This window comes from Alligator sinensis, unplaced genomic scaffold, assembly GCF_000455745.1.
Source record: "Alligator sinensis unplaced genomic scaffold, ASM45574v1 scaffold325_1, whole genome shotgun sequence".
In the NCBI taxonomy this organism is placed as follows: Eukaryota; Metazoa; Chordata; order Crocodylia; family Alligatoridae; genus Alligator; species Alligator sinensis.
In genome coordinates this window covers 833,507-846,573 of record NW_005842118.1, presented here as the reverse complement: position 1 = coordinate 846,573, position 13,067 = coordinate 833,507, and the positions used below count along the sequence as shown (strand labels likewise).

The following is a 13,067-nucleotide window of genomic DNA, read 5'->3' as shown; positions in this document are numbered from 1 at the left end:
GGGAAGCATGAGCAGATTTGCTGCTCCTGGGTGCCTTCCACCACCAATGGGAGCTGGAGCCTCTGGATGCAGCTGCATGTGGCCAGAGACTATTTTTGAAAGGAAGTCCTGCTCCCTGTTCCCTGACCAGCCACTTCTCTGGCCAGGAGCAATGTGCACAGCACTGGGGCAGCATGCAACAGCTCTGTTGCTGCAGCCTCTGCCTCCCCATATCATGGCTGGGCCTCCCCATATCATGGCTGCTCCAGCCCCTGTCTCTGGCAGTGACACACAGCACCCCAGGCTCCTGCTGGCCACCATGCTGGTCTGTCTCAGCAACCACTATCTGGCCCATCACAGCCTGGGCTCGGCTGACTCTCCCCAGTCCAGCAACTGCCTGGCTGGCTTCACTGTACCACCCCAGGGAACCTGCTACAGTGCAGTTGCTGCCTGGATCGCACCTTGCTTATGCCCCTTGCTCCCCACCCAAAGCCCCTGCCCCAGAGCCCAGGCTTCATGGTTATCAGCAGCAACCCAGAACCTGAGTCAGCTGCAGCTGGGAGGCTGCAAACAGCTGCTGTCTTCCAGCTCTGATCCTGGCCCTGGCCCCAGCTGCCTCCCAGCCCCAGGGTCCAGGGAGGCAGCAGGTGCCAGAGATGCTCTCTGTTGTGCTGCACTCCATGCCACTTCTGCAGAGCAGCTTGCGGAACCCAGCATGGCAGGGCACAGCAGGGGGCACAGAAAGCTGCCTACCACTCCAAAGTCCCCGCTGCCCTGGACACTTCCTCTGCAGGTGGAGGCAGCAGTGAGGGGCACAACCCTGTGTGCTGCCCACATGGCTCCCATGCACATGGGGAAAGTGTGACCCAGGCAGCGTGGAGCTTGCAGCAGCAAGCAGCTTCCCTGTGCGGCCCCTCTGTGTGCTGCTGCTCTGTGGCAGGGCTTCCATCCCCCCAGCCAGCTGCTGGGAGCAGCCCAGGCTCTGTGGCTATCAGCAGCTATCCAGAGTCATGGCCAGCTGAGCTTGGAGGGTGCAAACAGCTGTTGCCTCACTGCCCCAGCCCTGGCCCCAGTTCCAACGTGTGCTGAGGAAAATGGCCTCACGTGCCATGCTTGGCACGCATGCCAGGGGTTGCTGACCCCTGATTTACAGTGTTGTGTGTGTGCCCTCCCAAGGTGTGGGTGGCTAGGGGGCAGAGCCTGGGGACAAGTGGCCAGCACCCAGGCCTCTGGCCACTTCCCCATGGGTACACATTCCACAGAAATCCTTGGAAGCAGGGAGCTCACCCAAGGATGACAGTGACCACTGGTCTCCTGGTGTGGGTAGCTTCTCCTTTAGCAGCCACTAACTAGTGCCAGCAGAGCCAGCACATAGTCCTGGACCCTCTGCAGGCAGCTCCTACTCTGAGCTGCTGGAGGACACTGGGGGTTGGGAGCTCAGCAGGATGGGCTGCTGGTGGCCCAAGGGGCCCTCCCTTGGTGACACATCACTGCAGGTGCCAGGCTGTAGTGCTGCAATACACAGCACAACTGCAGTGGTTCCCAGGGCACAAGAATGGTGTCCAGTTGCTACATAAAGGATGTGGACTTGTGGCCTCTTATGTCTTCACTATGTGTCTGGAGCTGCACAGGCCCCAGGCTGCTGATGGGGCCTGTGGGCAGGGTTGAGTCACTAGGGGGTGCTGCCCATCTGTAGAATGACAGCTTCCCCTCACATCCATGTGCAAGGGCTGGGACTATGGACTGGGGCTGTGGACCTCTCCTGTGCCTGAATCGTGCCACCAAAGGGAGGGAGGGAGGTGCCAGGCTCCCCCACAGGGGTCAGGCAGGGTGTCATGACACAGGGTCCCAAGGGATGGCTATGTCCCTAGGGCTCTGTGACCATGCAAGCTCCACCCTGTGGGCACTTTCTAATATTTCTTGCCATTTCATCTTGGTAAAAATCATAAGTACAGAGGCTGCCCATGAGTTTCTGTGCAGGCATGGTCCTATTGAACCCCACTAAACCCTGTAAGTTCTTGGACCCCTTGCTGGGTCCCACTGCAAGTCAGTGCCTCACGGGACATTTTAAACCTTATGGGCTAGATGCATGGCTCCAAAGCCATGGGAGAATGGAGGGGTCCAGTCCCAGCTGAATGGCCTCCACCAGGGGCGCTGCATCCTTTCCCCACTTGCCCATGGTGCTGAGATGGTGCAGGGCCTGGTCCTGCTCTGAGATGGAGCTGAGTGTTTAACTGGCTTAGCCCAAGGAGACACCATAGCAACTGGAGCATGTGGCACCATGTCTGAGGGGTCACCGCTGGCCCCTTGCATGGTGAGCATAGTCCCAGGCTGTTCCTGAGGGATGGCAGTCCAGTAGCTTTAGTCTGGGAGGCTGCTGTTGCAGCCCTAATGCTCCCCTAGGATCCCTGCTGTGCCACTGCCCCTCATGAATGCCCTGGGGCCATGCTTACTCCATGAGAGGCCAGCGGGACCCCCTCAGATCCAATATTGCCTGCTTCAGCTGCAGTGGTGTCTCCTTGGACTGAGCTAGCTATGCACTCTGCCCTACCTTAAGGCTGTGTTAGGTCCCCTGCATCCCTAGAGAGGGAAGGAGGACACCTGCTGGGACTGGACCCTCTCTTTCCGTGGGGTGAGCTGGGGAGGACCCAGCCTAACAGTGCAGGAGAGCCTCTGGGTCCAGGCTGCAGTGGCACAAGCATTGTGGGAGGTGCAGAGAGCCTGTCACTGAGCCTGGGCCTTACTGTGGTCATCAAGGTAGGAGAGGTTCACAACCTCCTAGGTACAGAAACCCATGGACTCAATATAGACATTAGAATTCTGATACATTATAACCTGCTGGACATGTCGCTCCCCAGGTACTTCTCCACTTTCACCTGCTACACCCTGTGGCAGGCACTGTAGGTGCCTGCCACTTTAAGGGCCTGAGCCAAGCTGCCAGCAGGGGCCTGATTGCGGCAGCCATTTTAGATACCTGGCTGCCTTTATAACCAGATCAGTTCCTTGCTGGCAGAGGAGGCAACAACATCACCTGGCTGTAAAGCCATTGGTATCATCCTGGAGATAAGGGAGGAGCTGTAGGGGATACTTGGAGGCTCCTGGTCCTGGGCATGACCAAAAACTGCTCCCTGCTGGGAGTGGGTGGTCTGGTGGGGCGCTCAATGGCATGGGAGCCCCCAGGAAATGCCAGGCCAGTGATCACCCAGTGAAAGGTGAGTAGACCCCAGCCCTCACCTTTGGGTGGGTTGAGAATAAGAGCAGAAGCCAATCACAATGACCTGCTGCTCCGGGGGGGTAGTGAGAGTCCCTGTGAGACCCTGGAGCACCAGTTGTGGAGTGTGTTTTGAAGAACATCAAGGGAGGAGTAGAGGCCAGGTAAGCTTCTGGAAGTGACTGAGCCAGTTGGGGAGAGACTCCACAGGGCCAGGCACTCTCCCAGGAGCACCTGAGCTGGGAATGGGGAACCCTACTCCATAAGTGCAGGCAGGAGGTGAAGACCCCACTACGGGACTCGACTGATCAATGCAGGGGCTAGGACCTAAAGGTCAAAAGGGCCAGGGGCCCACAGCGAGGGACGCCCATGATGAGAGCAGAAGCTCAGGGTCCTGACTGGACCTGAGATGAGGCTAGGGCTTACAGAAGCCAAAGGTCCCCACAGTTGGGGGCCACAGATAATGGGCGAAGGCAAGGGTTCAGCTAACTGTCTGAGATGCCATCTGCAAGGCTTAGGCAGTAGTGTCGGGGTGGTATGGAGCCGTGGATTCACCCCTAATATCGGGGTGCAACAATGGGCATCCTCCCTCCTTAGTTAACAACTTTTATTGATTACCAACAAGGTGTGGTGGGGGAGACAGGTGGGCAGCATGCCCAGAGGCAGGTGGGGAGCTAGTTGTGGCTAGTGAGAGATACCCACCTCGCCACCCCCCTTCCCCTCCCCCCACCTCATCCTCTCCCTCACCCCCTTATGACTCCATTTCCATTTTCACTGACAGGCTTTCTTGCCTGCATTGCATGCCAGCCTCTGGCTTCTTTACTGTTCCTTCCATCCAGAAACCGCACACACATCAACTGCAGGTGCTTCCTTAGCATGACAAAGGGCTTTTCAACCCAAAAACTGGCATCTGGTGCAGCTAAGCTGAGCTTACCTGGATCCTCACAACTCTACTGCAACCAGCAGGCCTCAGGCCTATCAATGACATGACAGATCTGGGCTTTCCCCAGTCAGGATTGTGTGCATGCGTGTGGTGGCTGGAGATTATGGCACCTCCTACCCAATTTTCATCAGGGAGATCTTCCGTCCTGCCATTTTCTGGGGCTGCTGCGCTGCTGGCAGTCCCACCAGGCCTCCTGACCCTGGCAGGGTGCAGTTTTAGTGGCCATGCCCAGGACCTGGGGCCTGCTCCTTCCTTGTAGACCCAGCCCATACCTCCAAGTCTGTCCTGCCATGGGGGCTTAGCAGGGACATGCTCTTCCCCTGCTGGCTGGTGACACAATGAGTGCCCCCTACAGCTCTGAGAGCAGGGCCCTAAAGGATTGTGAAACCCAAAGGTTAAAAAAAAAAAAAGAAGGAAGTGTGGATGTAGTGAGGAGGGTAGCACTCACTTCATCTGCACATAGAGCTTCGGGAACCCCAGGAGTGGGAGGTTCACCTTCAGGAACACCACCACCAAACCAGGATCCAAGGAGGTGCGGTGGGGTGTCACTACATCACCAGCAATACTGAACACCATCTCACTTGGAACACCGGTTGGTGGACAGGACAGGTGTGTTCAAGGTTACACAAGGTCACTGGTGCAAAGGAAAATAAAAAGCCTGGTGGCAAGGAGGAGACAGGCAGGAAAGAGAGAGAGAGAAACCTGGGAGCTTGGGGCTGGAAACTGAGGCAGACAGCTGAGATATTGGGGGGAGTAAATAAGTGGTGGCAAGAAGGAAACACAAAAACACAACTCAGGGTTTCAAAATAACAGGTTTATTAAACAGACAACACACTACTCAGTCCCATGAAGTTATTGGTTCTCTCTCTCGCTCTCGACACAGTACTCCAGCTGTGGCCTGACCAGTGTCACATAGAGGGGGAGGATCACCTTCTTGGACCTGCTTGAAATGCATCTGTGGGTGCACAACAAGGTATGGTTGGCCTTTCTGACCACATTCCCACTTTGTCAGCCCATGTTCATTGTGGCATCAATGATGACTCCAAGATCCTTTTCTGCCTCTGCACTGATGAGAAGGGAGTTCCCCAGCCTATAGGTGTGCTGCTGGTTCTTCCTCCCCAGGTGCATTACCCTGTACTTGCCAGTGTTAAACCGCATCCTGTTCTCTTTGGCCCACCCCTGTAACCTGTCTAGATCCGCTTGTAGCCTGTTCCTTCCTACCTGCGTACCTACTTCACCCCACATCTTGGTGTCATCTGCGAACTTGAACAAGATGCTTTCTACCCCCTCGCCCAAGTCACTGATGAAGATGTTGAATAGTGCGGGCCTAAGGACCAAGCCCTGGGGACCCCCACTGCCCACATCCCTCCAGGTCGAATAATATCCATCCACCACCACACTCTGGGTGCAGCTCTCCAGCCAGTTAGTAACCCATCTGACTGTGTAGGCATCAACACCACTGTCTCCTAGTTTCTTACTGAGAATGGGGTGAGAGACCAGGTTGAAGGCCTTCCCGAAGTCCAGAAAGACTATATCCACTGCGACACCTGCATCCAAGGACTTGGTGACCTGGTCATAGAAGACCACCAGGTTGGTTTGACAAGCCCTGCCCCTAATGAACCCATGCTGGTTGTCCCTGAGCATAACCTCCCCTGCTGGCCCTTCCTGGACATGTGCCAGGATAATTCTTTCAAAAAGCTTCCCCAGGACTGAGGTAAGTAAGTAGAGGACTGAGGTAAGTAAGAAGAGGACTGAGGTAAGACTTTCTTGGCTTCCCCAGGGCTGAGGTAAGACTTACGGGCCTATAGTTTCCTGGGTCCTCCTTCCTCCCTTTTTTGAAGATGGGGACCACATTGGCCCTTTTTCAGTCTTTTGGCACATCACCCGAGCACCATGAGTGCTCGTAGAGCTGTGCCAGAGGTCCCACAATGACCCCTGCTAGTTCCTTCAGCACTCTGGGGTGGAGATCATCAGGATCTGTGGATTTAAATACATCTAGTCCCTCCAGAAGTTCCCTGACAAGGGCCTCATTAACCCTAGGCCTGGGTGTGCCACCCACAGGGCCCTCGGGGGTGCCAGTGGGGGAGATATTCGGGTCCCTCCTCAGAAATACGGATGCAAAGAAATTGTTGAATATGTAGCTTTACCATCAGGTGAGATGACCAGATTTCCTAGTGTGTCCTGCAGAGGCCTCACATTACCTGGCACCTTCTTTTGCCCCCCTATATATTTGAAAAAGGACTTCTTATTGTCCTTGATCTGGGCCGCTAGTCCCAGCTCCATTTCCACCTTGGCCTTCCTGACCGCCCCTCTACATCCCCGAGCTACCAATGTATAGCCCTCTCTTGTGATGGCCCCTCCCCTCCAACGGGTGTACTCCTCCTTTTTTGTAGATGTTCCCGGATGCTTTTAGTGAGTCATGGGGGCCTTTGCACCCTCTTGCCCCCTTTGACTCCTGTAGGGATTACTTCCCTTTGAGCTTGGAGGATCGTCTCCTTAAGGAATGACCACTCCTCCTGGACTCAACTCCCCCCTGCTCTGGGACCTCAGTGCTTCCCCCACTAGTTTTCTCATGTCATTAAAGTCCACCCTTCTGAAGTCGAGGGCTGCTGCCTTGCTGAAGGCTTTCGCCACCTTGTGCTGGATGGTGAATTCCAGCAGACAATGATTGCTATCGCCCAGGTGGTCAAGCACCTGCAAACCCCATACCAGGTCATCGCCCGTGGCCAGGACCAAATCCAACGAGGCGTCTCCCCTGGTGGGGCTGTGCACCTCCTGGGTTAGATGGAGGTCCTGTATGTCAGTTAAGAACCTGCGTGAGTGGTCAGAGCTGGCTGTCTGCTCCTCCCAGCAGATGTCTGGAAAGTTTAGGTCACCCATGACAACCACATCCTTGGATCTAACTATCTCTGTGAGCTACTTAAGAATTCCTGGTCTTGGTCTTCTCCTTGGTTGGGTGGTCTGTAGTAGACTCCCACCATTAAGTCCCTTTCTCCCCAACCCCCTTGTATTGTAACCCAGAGCACTTCCGTTTGCTCCTCCTCTGACCCAGTGTTACTCACTGTGGATGTGTGTTGCTCCTTGACATAGAGCGCCACACCCCAACCCTTCCTGCCTGTCCTATCTTTCCTGTAGAGCCTGTAGCCCTTGATATTCACTGCCCAGTCATGCGTTGGGTCCCACCACATTTCAGTGAGCCCCACTATATCTGGGTTGGTGCTGGCTAGCAGGAGGACTAGTTCCTTCTGCTTGTTCCCCATTCTGCAAGCATTTGTATAGAGGCATTTGAGGCCTCCTGAAGATGAATGGACCACCCCCCTAATCCCAGCAATACCCAGGCCCATGTCACTTACCTGATTTACCTGTTTCACTGGTCATCGGTTTAGGCTGGGCTGCTCCTGCAGGCAATGCTTGGCTCACTTGTCTGAGGCTTCCTCCGCCCACGCCATCCCCTTCTCCCAACGAGCCTAGTTTAAAGCCCGCTGGAGGAGATCCCACTCAGGTATGTTCAGGGATCCCAATCTCCTTGAGTAAGGCCATCTCATGGATGGCCTTCTGTTGCTGCACCAGCCTGTCAAGCATCAGTTCCACTGAGCCTTCACATTCTACATGATTTTGTGCTGTGGGATGTTCAGCTCTGTCTGTTTGTCCAACAGCATCTTGCCCCCCTTGATGCTCCAGTGGAAGTAGTCTGCCAACTTCCTGCATTTTGAAATGACTTTGCTGGTGGTGTTGGTGTCATCACTGGCAGCCCTGTCCCCCTCCAAGGTGTTCCTGACAATGAGTTGAACTTGCATTCCACACAGCAGATGCCAACAAAACTGGCATCATGGATCACCTTGACCATATTGGACCCATTGTTGGTGACCATGAATCCATGGATGAGCTTGCCCTCTCCAATGAACCACCCCTGCACCAAGTAGTTCATGGCCCCCATGATCTCGGTTGCCATGTGGGACTCATCCATCACCTCAGCTTGAAGGAGACCCCACCGGTGGCCTGACTGGTCACACCAGTGCCCTGTGAGGGAGAGGTAGGCATGATCACCACCACAGCTGCTCCAGATGTCTAAGGTGAAGTGTAAGGCCACATGCAGACCTGCCTTTCACAGTTCCTCCATCAAATACTCCCTGCATAGCTCATACACGGAGGGCAGAAGGTGGTGCATATGGGCACTTGGTATGATGTGGCCACAAGTGTCAGGAGCCACTTGAACCCTAGGTGCTCAAATACAGAGAAGGTCTGGCCATTTACAGCAAGCATCTCCTCAGTGCTCTGGGTGACCTCGCTGGCCTTGGGAAAGTGCCTCACTGTGTTCCTGCCTTTCCCTCACTGTTCCAGGATGATCTGCGTCTGGTTTTGGAGGACGGGGGCTTTGGAGTGAGAGGGGGACTTCTTTTTGGGCATGTTCCCACTGGTGCCAGGCTGAGGAGGAGCAAAGGGGTGGTGCCTGTGGAGATGCATCAGCATCCTTGTGGTGCTCATGTGTTTCCTTCCCTTACCCCGGCTGGTTTTGGATCAGCAGTGCAGGAAGACAGCATATGTGGGATCATCTGCCAGCTCAAAATGATCTCAGACCACACTATCCACTCACTTCTGGGTTGTGGGTGCATGCATGTGTGAATGCTGCCTTTTCCCCTCCTCAGCAGGCAGAGGCATAGCAACAGGAGGAGTGGACTCAGCTGAGCCACTTGCCGCCACAGCCTCTAGCTCAACCTCCTTCGAAGTGCCTTGTGGGGAAGGAGACCTGGGTCTAGGGGAAACTTGACGGGTGTGGAGCACAAACTCAGATGATTACCCCTCCTTCCCCAGAATCTCCCTTGCTATGGCACTCAGATCAAGATCCAGCTCCAGCTGTTCCTTTGCAACTGTAAGGTTCAGGATGGGAAATGAAATGGTCGTGGAGGAGAGTGTCATGTTGGTGCTACTTGTTGTCATGGTGGTGGTGGGGGAGTGACGGCTGGTGCTCTTGGAGGAGATGCAGATTCAGGCAGTGGCACTGCACCCCTCTCCTTGCTGCCAGTAGAACTGGAAGCCTCATCCCTGCTAATTGTAGGAAAGAGGCTGTGTCTCAGTTTCGGGAGGGGAGGGGGACTTACACCGCTCCCCCTACTCCCTCTTCTGCCCCTCCCTGAAGACTTGCCAGCTGCCCTTTCAGCATGCTTCCTAATGTGCTTAATAGTCTGTTTGGTGTGCTGGAAAATCTGTGTGTTCTTCTGTAATGTATGTAATTATGTAGATAATTGTATGTATTTATGTAATAAATAAAATATATAAATGTATGTATTAGGGGTGTGTGAAATGGGCCATATTCGATTCAGAATCAGCCTGAATCAGGGACAGTGATTTGATTAGTTGATTCTGATCACTGTTCCGATTTGATTTGGCTGAACCTGAATCTGAAGATTCAATGCTGATTCGGAGAATCAGCAATTCAGCCATGGACACAACTTTATACGTTTTTTCTACGTACCGATGTACCAGGCACAGCTCATGAACACTGTGATGGTGGGGTGGATGGAGCATCCCACAGGTGTGCTGGGGGGGCCTTGTGCACTCAGTGGTGTACCCGGAAGTGGATCAGAAATACTTCTGGTCCACTTCTGGATCCACCACTGAGCACGCAGGGCCCGCCCCTCCTGGCTCGGCGATTAGCTGCAGGGGAACCCTGGGTGCCCCCCCCCCCAGACCCAAGAGGCACCAATCACCAAGCCGGGGGGCGGGGGGAAGCATGCTCCCCCTCAGACCTGGAAGTGGACCAGAAGTGCTTTTGGTCCACTTACGGCTATGATGCCAAGTGTGCTGTGCTCAGAAAAAACATTTAAAGCTGTGTCTCTGTCTGAATCGTTGAATCTTTTGGAAGCTTTCTGAATCAATTTGGAGGGTTCCAATTCAATTTGGGAGTCTTCTGATTCGATTCAGATTAAGAGATTCAGTCATTGAATTGGGCTGAATCTCCACCAAATCGAATTGGCGACCGAAGCTTCACACAGCCCTAGTATGTATGTGTTCCTGAATAAATTCTATATTATAATATGCAATATATGCTGTGCTTCTCTGCATAATGAATGGAATGCACACTGTGAGGGAAAGCACAGATTTTTTTTCTGGGGGAAAAGAAATAAAATAGACTAACAAAAATAGGAATTTGTAGGAGGAATAAATTGAAAGGAATGAATATAATAATAAAAAGGTATTAGGAAAGCAGAAGTTATTGGATCCCACTTGCTAGGAAATAGGAAGTAATAGCCTTTCTCTGACGCTGCTGAAAGACACAGCTCAGTAAGCTGAGCCAAAGGCACAGAGAAAGCTCAGGTCAAATAATGCTTTTAATGCTGTTTTTCCATCCCTCCCCCAGAGCACTGGGATTGGAAGGGGCCTCAGAGAAGGATCACAGTCACTGGCCAGCTACACATGTGAATATCAGAGCAGTCCTTTCCCCCTCTTTGTTCTCCCTCTCATTAGTTTGTTTCCCTGCAAATGAGCCCAGCTTCAAAACTTGAACCGTTTTGAAACTTTCAAATTGTTTTGAATGCCTTTGTTTCATTTCAAGGCTGTTTCGAAGCTTTTCATTTCATTTTGATTTCACTGTTTCAAGCTGGAAATGAGTCAAAACAGCATTGAAATGAAACACCCATTGAAATTTTGCACAGCCCTAGATCACAGCCCTAGCTCTGTCCACAGCCCCAACAACTGCCCCTGGGGGTGAGGGGAAGCTATGGCTTTGCAGCTGGGCAGTGCCTCCCAGTAGCATGGCCACGCCAGCTGACTCTTGCCTGCAGAACCCAAGCCACTGATAAAGAGATATGCAACACAAGGTGCATAGGGAAGGCATAAGGGGATGGGGTCAGAGTCGGTTCCAGTCAGAAGTCACTAAACTAGGTTTGTGGTATCAGTTAACAGTTTAACCAATACAATTAGAGGAGGTTAAATGAGTAAATTGAAACTATATTTATATTCCTATTATCTACGGGACATAATACCGAAAAACACTTTTGGAAGCAGTGGAGAGATTTAAAAATATATTGAGTATTTTTTGTAGGGCAACACCTATGAAGAAGGGTACCATTTATACATTTGGAATAAAATGTTAGACGTAGTTGTGGGACAAACTATTTATCAAGTACCACCTGTTACAGTTGCCCAGTATTTGGGAATCTAGGAATAAAATGTAGAAGAAATGGAACTGTAGATAAGTGAGCTGGTTGAAGCTGTCTGATAAATTAAGGAACCATCTGATGGCAAATTTTCTCTTATGGTTACACCATTTTTTGTATAGCCAGCATGATTTTATATCACAAAGCTGCTTTTGCCATTCTCCTGAGGCAGTACAGCTACACATTACTTTAGCTACTCCACATTGCACATTTGCACTCCCAACCCTGATGTTTACCTATCAATTCTGTGTTCAGTTGACCAAGAGAGAAAACCTAAATACATATTTTCATTTCAGGCTAGAATGCCAGTCAGTTAATCAGCAGCTATTACCAGCATGTGGAGTATCTTCTCAGCTCAGTGCCCATGTCTTAGTTGTCCCAGGGTCAAAAAACAGTGTCCTCAAATTTAAACAGCCATACAGGATAATAAAGAGAAAATACATATGGTGACAACTGTATTCCAGTCTTTTGACATATGTTTGAATGTATGTTTAGAGAAGAGTTATGAAAATGGTTAGGATTTATTACATATATGTGTCCATAGGTGAAACAGGCAATATCATATTGTCTTGAGTAAAGTGAACTTTAATCACTTTTACTTTATCACCTCACTAGTAGTTACAGTTCCTTAGTTTGATAGTTCCAAGGTTTTGATATTCTTTGTTTGCACAGCACTGCATCAAATTCTTCCCTTTTCTCCCACTTCATGTTACTGTCATCTACTCTCTACCCTATTTCTTTGCATTAAACCCCCTCTTTGATTTTTACTCCTGTCTGTTTCTCTGCCTCTTCTCAATCTCCTACACACATTCTTGGTGACTCAATTTTCTAAATTAATGGGCCATCTTTTAGGCAATGTTGCATCCTCTGGATTAAAGTGTACATGTAAGAGGTCTAGTCAGATGCCTGATTAATCCATTTGTGGCTGACAAGCACAATTTGAGAGCAACATAGTTTGTTCCAGTTTTCACAGATCCATGCGTAGTTTGAGTTGAAGTCTCAAGTTACAGCATGCTGTTTTCTTCCTTCTCACTTGGCTTTGATCCAGAGGATGGAAGCTACTTCAGATTGAGCTGTACCCAGTGCCAGATGTTCCCTCCAGATTGGATGAGATTTGGCATGCTCTTCCCAGCTTTCTATGTTGATGTTAAATGACTTTATGCCAGTCTTCAACATGTCACGAAATTGTCATAGAGGGTGACCCCACCATCTGGCCCCTTAACAACACATTTTTTTTTGCTCTTTCTTACTGATTCAGCCTTGGTTCTATTCTTATCCTCACCCAAAGGACCATTTACTTGACTTGGTATTCACCAAATGTTGTTTTCTCTGTAACCTCACTGTTACTCTGTTTATAGGCCATGGAATGGGATGGACCACCCTGGCCATGGCCTGACCAACTTTTAGCACGTTAATTCATATAACCCACAAATGCGCAATTGTCATTCTGGTTAAAACTGTATAGCTATTTTTTTAACTGTATAGCTAGCTAAATTGATATGCTAAATGTTGGTCGGGTCATGGCCCAGGTGGTCTACCCCATTCTGTGGCCTATGGTTCTGTTTCCCTTCACTGAGCTTCACCGACTCTCCCAGTGTTGCCCATCAGTTTTCTTTCCCATGCTCTGTCATCTGGCTTTTCTGCGATTTCCAGACCATCAGCATTATTTACTTGTCATTTTGCTGCCAGCCCCTGCTCCCTGGCCTTTTTCCCCTTTCTCACATTGATAGGGCTTCTGATTCAGTTTCACCTTCCTCCACCTAAAACTTATTTTCCT

At 51.3% G+C, this 13,067-nt stretch overlaps 1 protein-coding gene across 1 annotated transcript in view; it reads left to right on the top strand.

The window, feature by feature from the left end:
* Window positions 1-13,067, top strand: part of CTNNA3 (catenin alpha 3) — a 1,539,787-nt gene that overhangs the window by 1,251,535 nt on the left and 275,185 nt on the right.